At 40.0% G+C, this 16,455-nt stretch overlaps 1 long non-coding RNA gene across 1 annotated transcript; it reads right to left on the reverse strand.

Moving 5' to 3' along the window:
- Window positions 1-1,251: 1,251 nt before the first annotated feature.
- LOC148123816 (uncharacterized) lies at window positions 1,252-3,211 on the reverse strand. Its single transcript, XR_015740516.1, has 3 exons — window positions 2,734-3,211; window positions 1,882-2,006; window positions 1,252-1,307 (listed from the first exon to the last, which is right to left on the reverse strand). It is a non-coding gene; the product is annotated as an uncharacterized LOC148123816 (long non-coding RNA).
- Window positions 3,212-16,455: the final 13,244 nt, after the last annotated feature.

Below are 16,455 nucleotides of genomic sequence, written 5' to 3' on the forward strand. Positions count from 1 at the left end.
AACAACAGACATCAATCACCCTGCAAAGACATTTTACAGTTTAGCTACTCATTGTCAATTGGCAGTCAAAACTATCTAGATTGCAACAAGAGTTGTTGCTGATAAAATGTAACCTCCCAGAATTTGAAGAACAAGAGACCATCTAAAGATGATAGCCAAAGCGTAACACCAAGGAAAAGCAAACGATATCAGTAACGCACGTGGAGAATTTCCAATCACCAATCAATGCATTGGATGCAAGACCTTGTGGTGGTCCAATGGCAACTGGCGGAGAGGGCAGCAGAGTCGAACAATGGGGAGGAACATGGGCCAGTCCAGGAGTCTGGGAAGGACTTGGAGGAGGGTCCTGCATCCGATGCAGAGATGGGGCCAGGGCCATCTGGGAGTTATGTGCTAATTCCGGAAGCCTCCAGAATCTGACAGCAGCGAGGCAGAGGAACAGGAGGAGGCTGTTCCCAGTGTGCGCATGTGCAGATGCCAGAAGGCAAGAATAGTTAAGACAAAAGGGGCGACTTGGGAGTAAGACTTGGAGGTGATTGGCCTTCCCATAAGACATAGAGGAGGAGCAAAGGGACAGGAACCTTTGCAGGAAGCAACTTGTTCGTACTGGTCAAGTTTGAAACCTGAAGCTCGGTATTGAATTTGTGTTCCACTCTTAGCCTCATATAACCGAATTTGGACATTTGGTCATTGGTAAAGCATTTCAAGGAAGATAAAGGTGCGTGCGTACATCAGACTTATCTGAAGGAATTTGGCAGACTTCCTCGTGGGACTCTTTACAAACTGTTTCAGACTCATTACAGGCTGTGAATGACTAAAAATTCACAGCCATTGCACATGAAAGAAAAAAGGGTTTGGGACGAACGCTTATTTGTTAGTGTCTCCATAAGCCTTGATCAGAACAGCCCTATTCAGCAATCTCTACATGATACAGGCAATAATTAAATTTTAATCTACTTATAGCAAAGTCTAGATAACTTGAAAAAAAAATCTCTTTTTTACCTCTACTGTAAATTGTTACACTTCCAAAATAAAATAAAAACAAAGAAAAGGACTGAAGATGATATAGATCACGTTATCAAGGAAATGAGTATGACAGAATAGGAATCATATTTACCAGTTTAACACAATAATTTTAATAAAAGTTGCCATGCTCAACTCTTTAACGAAGCAGAAAATATCCCAATCCCTCAAAAGGGACAGATTTCTGGTTTGGGTAACACTACGAGATGGAAACTTGCTGATATTATTAGCAACACGAATGAGCATAATGCTCTCTTCATGTGGTCCCCGCGTTTAACATGAATCTGAAATATACATGGGAATCAGGCATTATTGGTAATATTTAGGAACCATCCATAGTAAACAAGGAAAACAGCAGATGATCATTAAAGGATTGGTTGAGCTTTGTGGCTATTTACAGAATTTTATAATGATTTTCTTTGCTACAAGTCCTTGAATTGATCATTCCTCCACCTTATAGTAATACAGGTAGTCCTCAGCTTACGATCACAATTGAGCCCAACATTTCTGTTGTTAAGTGAGACATTTGTTAAGTGAGTTTTGTCTCATTTCACAACCGTTCTTGCCACCGTTGTTTAATGTATCACTGCAACTGTTAAGTTACTCAACTAGGTTATGGAATGAATCTGGCTTCCCCAATGGCTTTGCTTGTCAGGTGGTCGCAAAAGGAGACCACATGATCCAAGTGCATTGCAACGGTCATAAATACATACCAGTTGCCAAGCCTCTGAATTTTGATCATGTGACCATGGGGAATGCTGCAATGGTCGTAAGTCTGAGAAATGATACATTTGCATTAAATTTCACTAGTTTGGATTTAATCTTTCTCTATTAATACGTACATGAAAAAGTAGTTACCTTTACTAAAATGTAACTGTGTAGAATCATCAGGTTTGTAGCCATCTCTGAGGGTATTTTAATTTTCTGTACTTTTAATTCTAAATACATACTGAAGAGAACATCATGGGCTTTTCGATAATGCCCTTTTTAAAAGAAAAACAAAACCAAAAAAAGAAAGAAAACCAAAGCAATTAAATTTCAGTAAAATGGTTAGGCTCTTCTCAAACCCTTTCAGATCAAGCTAAGTGCATTTGTCAGTAAGACATTAAAACCACAATGCTTTATCATCAAATTCGCTTTAAGCTGGGTGCGTGAATCTAAAACGTTAAATTCCAGTAACGAAGTGGGAAAATCAGCTTAAATTTAATGGTGTGTGGGATGCCGACAGCATGTGAAAATTCAGTAGTCAAAAAAATGGATTCATCTTCTAGTTATGTTACTTCTCCAAATGAGACCTGCTGAGCATTTATGAGGTTAAACTAACTATTTGGTTTAATCGAGAGCAATGCTGTCATACAAAATGTGGTTTGAGCAGGGGTGGCAACTTTTAAGATCTGTGGGCTTGGTTTCCCAGAATTCCCCAGGCAGCCATGCTGGCCAAGGAATTCTGGGAGTTGAAGTCCACAGGTCTTAAAGTTGCCAAGGTTAGACACCCTTGGCCTTGAATAAAAGCAAGGGAAAACACAGCCAGCAAGCACTCTTAATAAACAGGAGAGGAAACACTGAAAAATAAACTCAACCTTTAATGCATTATTTCAAGTTTCACAATGGAGAGACAATGTTCCTGTGTGCCTCTTCTTTCATGCGTGACCTCCTGTGTTGTATTGGTCAGATTTGCCGTCCAGAAATGAACCACCCAAAGGGCCATACCTGCGCACTGTTCTTCTCGAGCGATGATGATCGCTGTCCGAGCAGCTTCTCGGTATTGCTTTAATGCCATGTAGAGTCGAAAGAGATATTTGGCTTCCTTCAGAACAAAAAGAGAGAGTTGCATCTCAGAGTATGCCAAATTCCTCCTATCTTCCGGCTGGATTTTCGGAAGGCTTTGTAAAATAAACCGCTTGCATATGTTCTGGCTTAAGTGCAGTGAGCAATGGCGCCATACTACGTTTTAGCTTTTAAAAACCATCGATGGCTCTACAATATGCGCATAGGGCAGCCACATGTGGTTTTGTAATCTGCCAAAAAGGAAAAATCGTAAATTTAATAAAATATTTGTGGGGTCCTTGGTGCTGAGCTTGGTAATTTTCTTGCAGACGTTTCATTACCAATCTAGGTAACGTCATCCGTGCCTAGAAGTGGGGGGAGGGGTCTGCTCTCATTTTATGGTCTTATTTGAACAGTTGATCTAAATGTTTTTGTGGTCCTACTTCGCAAGAATAGAGTTCCCTATTTAATTTAGAGCTGTAACAGACTCCTGCAAGTCTGATTGCGGTCTGCCTTCTCCTTTTCCATATATCCCTGTGATGCTTCCAAATAGTATCTTTGTTTTCTGGGACTGTTTCAAAGAATGTTTGACCCCTCCTTGGTCAGATATGAGAGATTCCATTCTACAGCATATAATAAGCGTATTTGCATTTGCAGAGGGGCAGAGGTATAAGATTTGGCTCACATACTATTTGTTGTTTGTATAAGAGGGTGAGAGACAGGTAACTTGGTTCATACACTGCTCAAAAAAATAAAGGGAACACAAAAATAAGGCATCCCAGATCTGAATGAATGAAATATTCTTATTAAATACTTTGTTCATTACATAGTTGAATGTGCTGACAACAAAATCACACAAAAATTATCCATGGAAATCAAATTTAGCAACCCATGGAGGTCTGGATTTGGGGTTACACTCAAAATTAAAGTGGAAAAAAAACACTACACAGGCTGATCCAACGTTGATGTAATGTCCTTAAAACAAGTCAAAATGAGGCTCAGTCGTGGGTGTGGCCTCCACGTGCCTGTATGACCTCCCTACAACACCTGGTGTTGGGTATATGGATACACCAACCAGGTTTGGGTTGAATAAATATGTAAACCTAGGATTAAGTGTCTTGTAGCTTTAAGCACAAGAAACTGCAATGTCATTGTGGGTGCGGTTGCAGGCAGTAATAAAGGTAGGAAGGGAAACGTAATAGACCCGGCTTCTGGATGCACCTGGTTCTGTTCCTGGTCTGCTGTGTTGGAACGTCTATCTGCTTACTCTGGATGGCTCCTGTGCCAGATACCATTTCAACTGAACACAAGGACTGTTTTCCTAGGTGAGCTGAGGATTCAGCATTGTCTTTGAGAGAAAGGTATCGGGAGGAGGACTTGATAACTGGATGGATATACTGGATAATGATATATGGACTGAATGACACTTCTTAATCTCTGTGTGCAATAAATAACTATTTTAAAACTACAAACAGTGTTTTTGTCTCCAGTGTGTGTATACTCTTGGGCCCACTCTCTCTCTCATTTGCCTGCCTGGCTTGACTGCTGCTGCACACTCTGCTAGGGGGTTTATCCCCAAACACTAACATTGGTTATGGGCCCAGCAGAGTGCACAGTCTAATTAACCAGGTTATAGCAGTGAGAGTTTTTGGGGTGAGTTGCACATTGCTGTAAAGACAAACTGTTTGTTGGATAGTTATTTTTCACAAGAGCAATGGCACAAGTTAATTTGCCAAGTCTGTCCATGATATCCAGACTAGATGGAACAAACTATGTTTCATGGTCAATGAAGTGTAGTTTACTGCTACGAAGAGAAGGTTTGTGGGACATAATTACAAACCCACCAGATGTATCTAATTTAGATCCTAATGATGAAGAGGATGCAAAAAAGATACAGGACTATGAAAGAAAGAATGAACAGGCTTTGTGCATCATAGGTCTCACCCTGTCTGACCAGCAACTCATTCATATCCGTGGAGTGGAAAATGCTGCAGACTGCTGGGAGAATCTTAGAAAGATATATGTTCGAGACAGTGTAGGAGCTCATATTAATCTTACACGGAAGCTGTTTAGAACACATCTTGAGAAAAATGGAGACATGTTGACTCATTTAAACTGTATGAAAAGCATTTTTCAAGAATTGCAAGAAAAAGAGCTTATATTTAATGAGTTGCAACAAGTATACATCATACTGTCTTCTTTGGATCGAAGCTATGATGATTTTGTGACTGCATTAGAGGTGTTACCAAAAGACAGTTTATCAGTAACTGAGATAACCGGCAGGCTATTAGAAGAAGCCACAAGAAGGAGTGAACGTGACCAGCTGAGGGAAGATAAGCCTAATAAGGAAGAGAAATTATCTTCAAAGCATGAGAGAAACCAGCTGTGTAAAGGAGAGCACCCGGAAGAAGAGAAGTTATCTTCGACGGCATGCACAATTAAAAAGTGTTTTAATTGTGGAGGCAGAGGACATTTGGCAAGATTCTGCAAGAAAGGAAAAAGCCAGAATGTAAAGAAGCCAAAGAAATCCTTTGAACTGGCCATGTTTGGCAATTGTGATATGAAGAGTGATTTATGGGTGGTGGACAGTGGAGCATCCCACTGCATCACGAGAGATAAGACAAAGTTTGTAAAAATGTCTACAAGCTCACAACGTATATCACTCGCAAATGGTTGGCACCTCAAGGCCAAGGGTGAAGGTATTGCATATTGTTCATGTTTAAAACAGAACATAAAAATGCTATATGTACCACAGTTAAAGATGAACTTACTTTCTGTAAGTGTATTGGATAAACTAGGATATGTGGTTACATTTAAGAATAATAAGTGCATACTGGAAAGAGATGGCAAAAGGGTAACTGCAGCTTTAAATGGAGCATTATATGTCTTAAATGATAGTAAGAAAGGGGAGGCACAAACTGTATTTAATAATATCAAGCCTCATGATGAATGTATCCATTTATTGCATAGGCGTTTGGGGCATGTAAATTTTAAAATGCTAAAACGTACAGTTGAGTTATCTGAGGGAATAAGGTTAAAACCCTGTGATAAGTATTTGCGTTGTAATGTCTGTTGTGAAGATAAGAGTAAAATATTGCCTGCAAATAGGCTAAATGGTTTCAAAACTACAGAACCTTTAGAAGTAGTATTTGCAGACATTATAGGTCCAAAGAAACCCAGTATGGGGGGTGCTCGGTATATACTGAGCATTATGGACCATTACTCTAGATATGGGTTTTGCTACTTAATGAAAAGCAAAACTGAAACATATCAACATTTCTTCAATTGGTTAAGGTTTGCAGAAAGAAAAACCAAACGGCAACTGTTAACCCTGGTGACAGATAATGGTACGGAATTTGTTAACAGCAAATTCCAGAATAGATTAAAGGCAGCTGGAATAGCTCACAAGACATCTGCACCATACAGACCACAGCACAATGCATTTATTGAAAGGCGAGGCCAAACATTGCAGGCAATGACCCGTACTATGTTAACTGATTCTGGGTTACCTGATTCTTTGTGGGGGGAGGCCACAATGTGTGCTAATAATTTATTAAATAATGTGGTTAACTCAACCACTGGTGAAATACCATTCACCATGTGGCATGGCAGGAAGCCTGATTTGAGTTACCTGCACACATTTGGTGCACCAGCATGGGTGCATATCCCTACACAACTCAGGCGTAAAGGGCAACATAGAGCTAAACAATTTTTCTTCGTTGGTTACCAAGCTAACCATAGGGCATATAGATTTTGGGAGAAAGGCACATCTAAGGTGTTATGTAGTGCCAATGCCCAATTTCTAGAGCACGTAGGATGGGATAAGTTAGAGCAGGATAACAATAACGAGGTGGTTATTGAATCATATAGAAATCCCATTAAGTATCCCTGTAGCTTTAAAAATAATGTAAAGCAAGAAGTACAGGAAGAAGTACAGCCCCTAGAGGAAGAAATAGCTGAGGATGAGGAACAGGTAGTAACTCAACCAAGCCCAGTAATACCCAGAAGGACTACACGTATTTCTAGACTGCCTGATAGATACCAGGCTAACACAGTGTGCCAGGTAAATAGAATCCCAAATACTGTGGATGAGATTAAAAGATATCCTTCTAAAGAGAAAGAAAATTGGTATGCAGCAATTAATAAAGAATTGAAGTCTCTGAAGGATATGAAGGTATATGAAAACGTGAGATTACCTAGTAATGAAAAACCCATTGGCTGCAAATGGATTTTTAAAATAAAAATTGATAAGGATGGAAACACAATCCATAAGGCAAGGTTAGTAGCCCAAGGCTTTAGACAAAGTGCAAAAGACTATGATGAAGTATTTGCACCTAGTCTGAAAGCAGCAACTTTAAGGGCAGCATTAGTGTGGGCAGCAAGCAAGCACTATATAGTTAACCATTTAGATGTGGAAACTGCTTACTTGCATGCTCCACTAAGACATACTGTTTATATGAAAAGGCCTAATGGATTTAAGGATGACAATAATAATAATAATGATTGTTGGTTATTAAAGAAGAGCCTTTATGGTCTTAAACAATCGGGCTATGAATGGAACCAGTATATTGTGAAGGAACTGACCAATATAGGGTTTAAAGCTGGTTTACCCGACCCATGTCTTTTTAGGAGGGAAAAGAATGGGAAGATATCATTATTATTGTTGTTTACTGATGATATTGCTCTGATAACTAAAACTAATGATGAAGCAAATGAAATAATAACATCATTAGCCAAGCAAGTAAAAATCAAGCAATTAGGGGAGATAAAGAGATATCTAGGATTGAATATATTGAGAACACAGAAAGGTTTTAAGATATCTCAGGAAGATAAGATATCTAAATTGCTAATAGATTATAAGATGGAACTTTGTAAGCCTGCAAAGACTCCAATGAGTCAGGATATTTGTAAAATGGATACACAAAGTCCCAAATGTGATAAGGAACTGTATCAATCTTTGATTGGTAGCTTATCATATATTAGCAATTGGTCAAGGCCAGATATTGCTTTTAGTATTAACCAGCTGGCAAGACACAATAATGACCCGCTTCAATGTCACTGGATAGCATTGAAAAGAATCCTAAGATATCTAAAAGGTACATTACACTATGCACTGTATTTAGAACCAAAAGGTGATCTCATATTGAGTGCTTATGCAGATGCTAGTTTTGCAGCAGAAAGAGATACTAGAAAGTCGACTTCAGGAACAGCCATAATGCTGGGTAAGACGTTAATTGGCTGGAAGTCAATAAGGCAACAGCATATAAGTTTGTCTACTATGGAGGCAGAATTCTCCTGTTTATCTTTATTGTGTACTGAGTTGATTATGTACAAACAAAAGTTGAAGGATTTGGGTATAACTGTACATTACCCTATAGTTGTACATGAAGATAATCAGGCAGCAATTCAAATGGCCACTAATATTGCAGTTAAAACGAGAAGTAAACATACAGATTTGAGGTATCTTAATGTAAGACAATCTGTACAGAGTAAATTGATACAGCTGGAGTACTGCATGTCGGAGGACAATGTAGCTGATCATTTTACTAAAGCCCAAGGTGCCATTAAGCATCTAGAGAGTTGTGAAAAATATGGGTTTAGAATGTAAAGGCATTACATATTTATATCACCCAAAAGGGGAGAATGTTGGGTATATGGATACACCAACCAGGTTTGGGTTGAATAAATATGTAAACCTAGGATTAAGTGTCTTGTAGCTTTAAGCACAAGAAACTGCAATGTCATTGTGGGTGCGGTTGCAGGCAGTAATAAAGGTAGGAAGGGAAACGTAATAGACCCGGCTTCTGGATGCACCTGGTTCTGTTCCTGGTCTGCTGTGTTGGAACGTCTATCTGCTTACTCTGGATGGCTACTGTGCCAGATACCATTTCAACTGAACACAAGGACTGTTTTCCTAGGTGAGCTGAGGATTCAGCATTGTCTTTGAGAGAAAGGTATCGGGAGGAGGACTTGATAACTGGATGGATATACTGGATAATGATATATGGACTGAATGACACTTCTTAATCTCTGTGTGCAATAAATAACTATTTTAAAACTACAAACAGTGTTTTTGTCTCCAGTGTGTGTATACTCTTGGGCCCACTCTCTCTCTCATTTGCCTGCCTGGCTTGACTGCTGCTGCACACTCTGCTAGGGGGTTTATCCCCAAACACTAACACCTGGGCATGCTCCTGATGAGATGGCGGATGGTCTTCTGAGGGATCTCCTCCCACACCTGGACTAAAGCATCCCCCAACTCCTGGACAGTCTATGGTGCTACATGGCATTGGTGGATGGAGCGAGACATGATGTCTCAGATGTGCTCAATTGGATTCAGGTCTGGGGAATGGGAGGGCCAGTCCAGAGCATCAATGCCTTTGTCTTGCAGGAACTGCTGACATACTCCAGCCACCTGAGGTTGTCTTGCATTGTCTTGCATTAGGAGGAACCCAGGGCCAACCGCACCAGCATATGGTTTCAAAAGGGGTCTGAGGATCTCATCTCGGTACCTAATGGCAGTCAGACTACCTCTGGCGAGTACATGGAGGGCTGTGCGGCCCCCTAAAGAAATGCCACCCCACACCATTACTGACTCACTGACAAACCAGTCACGCTGGAGGATGTTGCAAGCAGCAGAACATTCTCCACGGTGTCTCCAGATCCTGTCACGTCTGTCACATGTGCTCAGTGTGAACCTGCTTTCATCTGCGAAGAGCACAGGGTGCCAGTGGCGAATGTGCCAATCTTGGTGTTCTCTGGCAAATGCCAAACGTCCTGCATGGTGTTAGGCTGTAAACAGAACCCCCATCTGTGGACGTTGGACTCTCATACCACCCTCATGAAGTCTGTTTCTGACCATTTGAGCAGCCACATGCACATTTGTGGCCCACTGGAGGTCATTTTGCAGGGCTCTGGCAGTGCTCCCCCTGTCCCTCCTTGCACAAAGGTGGAGGTAGCGGTCCTGATGCTGGGTTGTTGCCCTCCTACGGCCTCCTCCACATCTCCTGATATACCAGCTTGTCTCCTGGTAGCGCCTCCATGCTCTGGACACTACGCTGACAGACACAGCAAACCTTCTTGCCACAGCTCGCATTGATGTGCCATCCTGGATGAGCTACTTGTGTAGGTTGTAGACTCCGTCTCATTCTACCACTAGAGTGAAAGCACCGCCAGCATTCAAAAGTGACCAAACCATCAGCCAGAAAGCATAGGAACTGAGAAGTGGGCTGTGGTCACCACCTGCAGAACCACTGTTGGGTATATGGATACTCCAACTGGTTTGGGTGAATAAATATATGAACCTAGGATTAAGTGCTATGTAGCTTTAAGCACATAAACTGCAATGTCATTGTGGGTGCGGTTGCAGGCACCAATATAGGTAGGAGGGAAACGTAATAGCCCCGGCTTCTGGATGCAACTGTATGAGCCCCGGCTTCTGGATGCAACTGTATGAGCCCCGGCTTCTGGATGCAACTGTATGAGCCCCGGCTTCTGGATGCAACTGTATGAGCCCCGGCTTCTGGATGCAACTGTTTGAGTCCTGCTTCTGCATGCACCTGGTTACTGTTCCTGGTCTGCTGCCTACTGTGTGCTGTGTTGGTCTATCTGCTTACTTTTGGAGGCTACTGTGCCAGATACCAAATACAACTGAACACATGGACTGTTTACTGGTGAGCTGTGGATTCAGCGTTAGTACTTGAGAGAAAGGTATCTTAAGAAGAAGATTACAAGCAGATAAAGACTTTGTATTTACTGTTTAAAAGACTTGATAACTGGATTGATAAACTGGATTCTGATATATGGACTGAATGACTATTCTTAATCTCTGTATGAATTAAATATCTATTTAAAACCACAAACAGTGTTTTTGTCTCAAGTGTGTGTATACTCTAGGGCCCAGCCTCTCTCTCATTTGGCTGCCTGGCTTGACTGCTGCTGCACACTCTGCTAGGGGGTTTATCCCCAAACACTAACATTGGTTATGGGCCCAGCAGTGTGCACAGTCTAGCTAACCAGGATATACCAGTGAGATTTTGGTCAAGAGTTACACATTCCTGTAAAGACAAACTGTTTGTTAAATAGTTATTTTTCATAAGAGCAATGGCACAAGTAAATTTGCCAAGTCTGTCCATGATAGCCAGACTAGATGGAACAAACTATGTTTCATGGTCTATGAAGTGTAGTTTACTGCTACGAAGAGAAGGCTTGTGGGACATAATTACAAACCCACCAGATGTATCTAACTTAGATCCTAATGATGAAGAGGATTATAAACTGATACAGGATTATGAAAGAAAGAATGAACAGGCTTTGTGCATCATAGGTCTCACCCTGTCTGACCAGCAACTCATTCATATCCGAGGAGTGGAAAATGCTGCAGACTGCTGGGATAGTCTTAAAAGGATTTATGTTCGAGACAGTGTAGGAGCTCATATCAATCTTACACGGAAGCTGTTTAGAACACATCTTGAGATAAATGGAGACATGTTGACTCATTTAAACTGTATGAAAAGCATTTTTCAACAACTGCAAGAAAAAGAGCTTGTATTTAATGAGTTGCAACAAGTATACATCATATTGTCTTCTTTGGATCCAACCTATGATGATTTTGTGACTGCCTTAGAGGTATTGCCTAAAGACAGTTTATCAGTAACTGAGATAACAGGCCGGCTATTAGAGGAAGCCAGGAGAAGGAGTGAACGTGAACAGCTGAGGGAAGATAAACATAAGGAAGAGAAATTATCTTCAAAGCTTGAGAGAAACCAGCTGTGTAAAGGAAAGCACCCGGAAGAAGAGAAGTTATCTTCAACGGCATACACAATTAAAAAGTGTTTTAATTGTGGAGGCAGAGGACATTTGGCAAGATTCTGCAGAAAAGGAAAAAGCCAGAATTTAAAGAAGCCAAAGAAATCCTTTGAACTGGCCATGTTTAGCAATTGTGATATTAAGAATAATAAGTGCACACTGGAAAGAGATAACAAAAAGGTAACTGCAGCTTTAAATGGAGCATTGTATGTCTTGCATGACAGTAAGAAAGGGGAGGCACAAACTGTATTTAATAATGTCAAGCCTCATGATGATTGTATCCATTTATTGCATAGACGTTTGGGGCATGTGAATTTTAAAATGCTAAAACGTACAGTAGAGTTATCTGAAGGAATAAGGCTAAAACCCTGTGATAAGTATTTGTGTTGTAATGTCTGTTGTGAAGATAAGAGTAAAATAATGCCTGCAAATAGGCTAAATGGTTTCAAAACTACAGAACCTTTAGAAGTAGTATTTGCAGACATTATAGGTCCAAAGAAACCCAGTATGGGGGTGCTCGATATATACTGAGCATTATGGACCATTACTCTAGATATGGGTTTTGCTACCTAATGAAAAGCAAAACTGAAACATATCATCATTTCTTCAACTGGTTAAAGTTTGCAGAAAGAAAAAGCAAACGGCAACTGTTAACCCTGGTGACAGATAATGGCACGGAATTTGTTAATAGCAAATTCCAGAATAGGTTAAAGGCAGCTGGAATAGCTCATAAGACATCTGCACCATACAGACCACAGCACAATGCATTTATTGAAAGGCGAGGCCAAACATTGCAGGCAATGACCCGTACTATGTTAACTGATTCTGGGTTACCTGATTCTTTGTGGGGGGAGGCCACAATGTGTGCTAATCATTTATTAAATAATGTGGTTAACTCAACCACTGGTGAAATACCATTCACCATGTGGCATGGCAGGAAGCCTGATTTGAGTTACCTGCACACATTTGGTGCACCAGCATGGGTGCATATCCCTACACAACTCAGGCGTAAAGGGCAACATAGAGCTAAACAATTATTCTTCGTTGGTTACCAAGCTAACCATAGGGCATATAGATTTTGGGAGAAAGGCACATCTAGAGTGTTATGTAGTGCCAATGCCCAATTTCTAGAGCACGTAGGATGGGATAAGTTAGAGCAGGATAACGGTAAAGAGGTGATTATAGAATCCTACAGAAATCCCATCAAGTATCCCTGTAACTTTAAGAAAGATGTAAAGAGAGAAGTACAGGAAGAGATTGTGCCCATAGAAGAAGAAAAGGAAGAAATAGCTGAGCAAGATGAGGACCAGGTAGTAACTCAACCAAGCCCAGTAATACCCAGAAGGACTACACGTGTATCTAGACCGCCTGATAGATACCAGGCTAACACTGTGTGCCAGGAAAATAGAATTCCATCTACTGTGGATGAGATTAAAAGATATCCTTCTAAAGAGAAAGAAAAATGGTATGCAGCAATTAATAAAGAATTGAAGTCTCTGAAGGATATGAAGGTTTATGAGAATGTGAGATTACCTAGTAATGAAAAACCCATTGGCTGCAAGTGGATTTTTAAAATAAAAACAGATAAGGATGGTAACACAATCCATAAGGCAAGGCTAGTAGCCCAAGGCTTTAGACAAAGTGCAAAAGACTATGATGAAGTATTTGCACCTAGTCTTAAAGCAGCAACTTTAAGGGCAGCCTTAGTGTGGGCAGCAAGCAAGAAGTATATAGTTAATCATTTAGATGTGGAAACTGCTTACTTGCATGCTCCACTAAGACATACTGTTTATATGAAAAAGCCTAATGGATTTAAAGGAGACAATAATAATGATAATGATTGTTGGTTATTAAAGAAGAGCCTTTATGGTCTTAAACAATCGGGCTACGAATGGAACCAGTATATTGTAAAGGAACTGACCAATATAGGATTTAAAGCTGGTTTAGCTGACCCATGTCTATTTAAGAGAGAAAAGAATGGGAAGATATCATTATTATTGTTGTTTACTGATGATATTGCTCTGATAACTAAGACTAATGATGAAGCAAATGAAATAATCTCATCATTAGCCAAGAAAGTAAAAATCAAGCAATTAGGTGAGATAAAGAGATATCTAGGATTGAATATATTGAGAACACAGAAAGGGTTTAAGATATCTCAAGAAGATAAGATATCTAAATTGCTAATGGATTATAAGATGGAACTTTGTAAGCCTGCAAAGACTCCAATGAGTCAGGATATTTGCAAAATGGATACACAAAGTCCCAAATGTGATAAGGAACTGTATCAATCTTTGATTGGTAGCTTATCATATATTAGCAATTGGTCAAGGCCAGATATAGTTTTTGGTATTAATCAGCTGGCACGGCACAATAATGACCCACTTCAATGTCACTGGAATGCATTGAAAAGAATCCTAAGATATCTTAAAGGTACATTACACAATGCACTGTATTTAGAACCAGAGGGTGATCTCATATTGAGTGCTTATGCAGATGCTAGTTTTGCAGCAGAAAGAGATACTAGAAAGTCGACTTCAGGAACAGCCATAATGCTGGGTAAGACATTAATTGGCTGGAAGTCTATAAGGCAACAGCATATAAGTTTGTCTACTATGGAGGCAGAATTCTCCTGTTTATCTTTATTATGTACTGAGTTGATTATGTACAAACAAATGTTGAAAGATATGGGTATAACTGTAAATTACCCTATAGTTGTACATGAAGATAATCAGGCAGCAATTAAAATGGCTACAAGTATTGCAGTTAAAACGAGAAGTAAACATACAGATTTGAGGTATCTGAATGTAAGAGAATCTGTACAGAGTAAATTGATACAGCTGGAGTACTGCATGTCGGAGGACAATGTAGCTGATCATTTTACTAAAACCCAAGGTGCTATTAAGCATCTAGAGAGTTGTAGAAAATATGGGTTTAGAATGTAAAAGCATTACATATTTATGTCACCCAAAAGGGGAGAATGTTGGGTATATGGATACTCCAACTGGTTTGGGTGAATAAATATATGAACCTAGGATTAAGTGCTATGTAGCTTTAAGCACATAAACTGCAATGTCATTGTGGGTGCGGTTGCAGGCACCAATATAGGTAGGAGGAAACGTAATAGCCCCGGCTTCTGGATGCAACTGTATGAGCCCGGCTTCTGGATGCAACTGTATGAGCCCGGCTTCTGGATGCAACTGTATGAGCCCGGCTTCTGGATGCAACTGTATGAGCCCGGCTTCTGGATGCAACTGTTTGAGTCCTGCTTCTGCATGCACCTGGTTACTGTTCCTGGTCTGCTGCCTACTGTGTGCTGTGTTGGTCTATCTGCTTACTTTTGGAGGCTACTGTGCCAGATACCAAATACAACTGAACACATGGACTGTTTACTGGTGAGCTGTGGATTCAGCGTTAGTACTTGAGAGAAAGGTATCTTAAGAAGAAGATTACAAGCAGATAAAGACTTTGTATTTACTGTTTAAAAGACTTGATAACTGGATTGATAAACTGGATTCTGATATATGGACTGAATGACTATTCTTAATCTCTGTATGAATTAAATATCTATTTAAAACCACAAACAGTGTTTTTGTCTCAAGTGTGTGTATACTCTAGGGCCCAGCCTCTCTCTCATTTGGCTGGCTTGACTGCTGCTGCACACTCTGCTAGGGGGTTTATCCCCAAACACTAACAACCACTCCTTTATTGGGGATGTCTCGCTAACTGCCTATGCTTTCCACCTGTTGCCTATTCCATTTGCACAAAGCAATCAGTGTTGCCAACTAAGTGGACAGTTTGATTTCACAGAAGTGTGATTGACTTGGAGTTACATTGTGTTGTTTAAGTGTTCCCTTTATTTTTTTGAGCAGTATATATAAAATGACATGTCCCTTATCTGCAGCCAGAATTTGAAAACCAACTTTTAATACGGCCCAGTACGTGAGTAAAATGGTTTGGCTGAGATCGGCATATGTGGGACCAATTGGGGTAGATTGTAGGGGTGATACTGAAATATAAGTTTGTCCTATTTATCAATATATCAAACTATTACACTTTATTCCAATTTCATTTTAAATTGTTTTTATAGAGTTTTTATTCATAATTTGTTCTTGGAATTCTGTACTTTGATATGGCCTATGGGCTAGTCAATAAACTGAACTGAACTGTTTGGCAAAGCGCTGGTTCTTGCATACTTTTGTTAAGTTCATCTCCCTTAGTCTCTACAGCTAACTGAACTAACCGTGATCTAAAAAAAATATTGCTGTGAAAGTGACTTGACAATAGCCCAGTTCCAGTTTAATAAAGCCCTTTTAAAAAGCATCAGGCTTTGGATTCAGGCCTTTGTCTACCATTTGTGTCAAATGAGGGTAGCACATTTGGAAGGAAGGAAGGCAGTGGATCTACAGCACACAGGCAAAGGGACGCAGCATTAAAACTTCTTTCAAACACGAACAACTATCACGGTTTAGAATAATTTGAATAAAAATACTCACAGAAACAGACTACAGAAGTTACAGTAAAGCAATTGGAAAAACAAAATGAGGTTTGGGTAAGAAAACAAAACAACTGGTAGAAAATAAATAAAAAAAAAAGATACAATGACTAGGATTAAATAAGATAACACAATGCAGCCTTCAAAAATAGTTGCTTGTTTGGCAGGCCTGCACTGGAAAGAGGACTACGACATTTGTCTGTGGATCATGTCATAATTTGAACCAAATTCAATGTTACAGGTAGTCTTCAACTTACGACCACAATCAAGCCCCAAATTTCTGTTGCTAAGTGAGGCATTTGTTAAGCTGAAGTTTTGCTCCATTTTATGATCTTTCTTGCCACAGTTGTTAAATGGATCAC

Source organism: Pseudonaja textilis, unplaced genomic scaffold (assembly GCF_049901715.1).
Source record: "Pseudonaja textilis isolate UNSWEBS1 unplaced genomic scaffold, rPseTex1.2 PTEXCTG263, whole genome shotgun sequence".
Taxonomy (NCBI): Eukaryota; Metazoa; Chordata; class Lepidosauria; order Squamata; family Elapidae; genus Pseudonaja; species Pseudonaja textilis.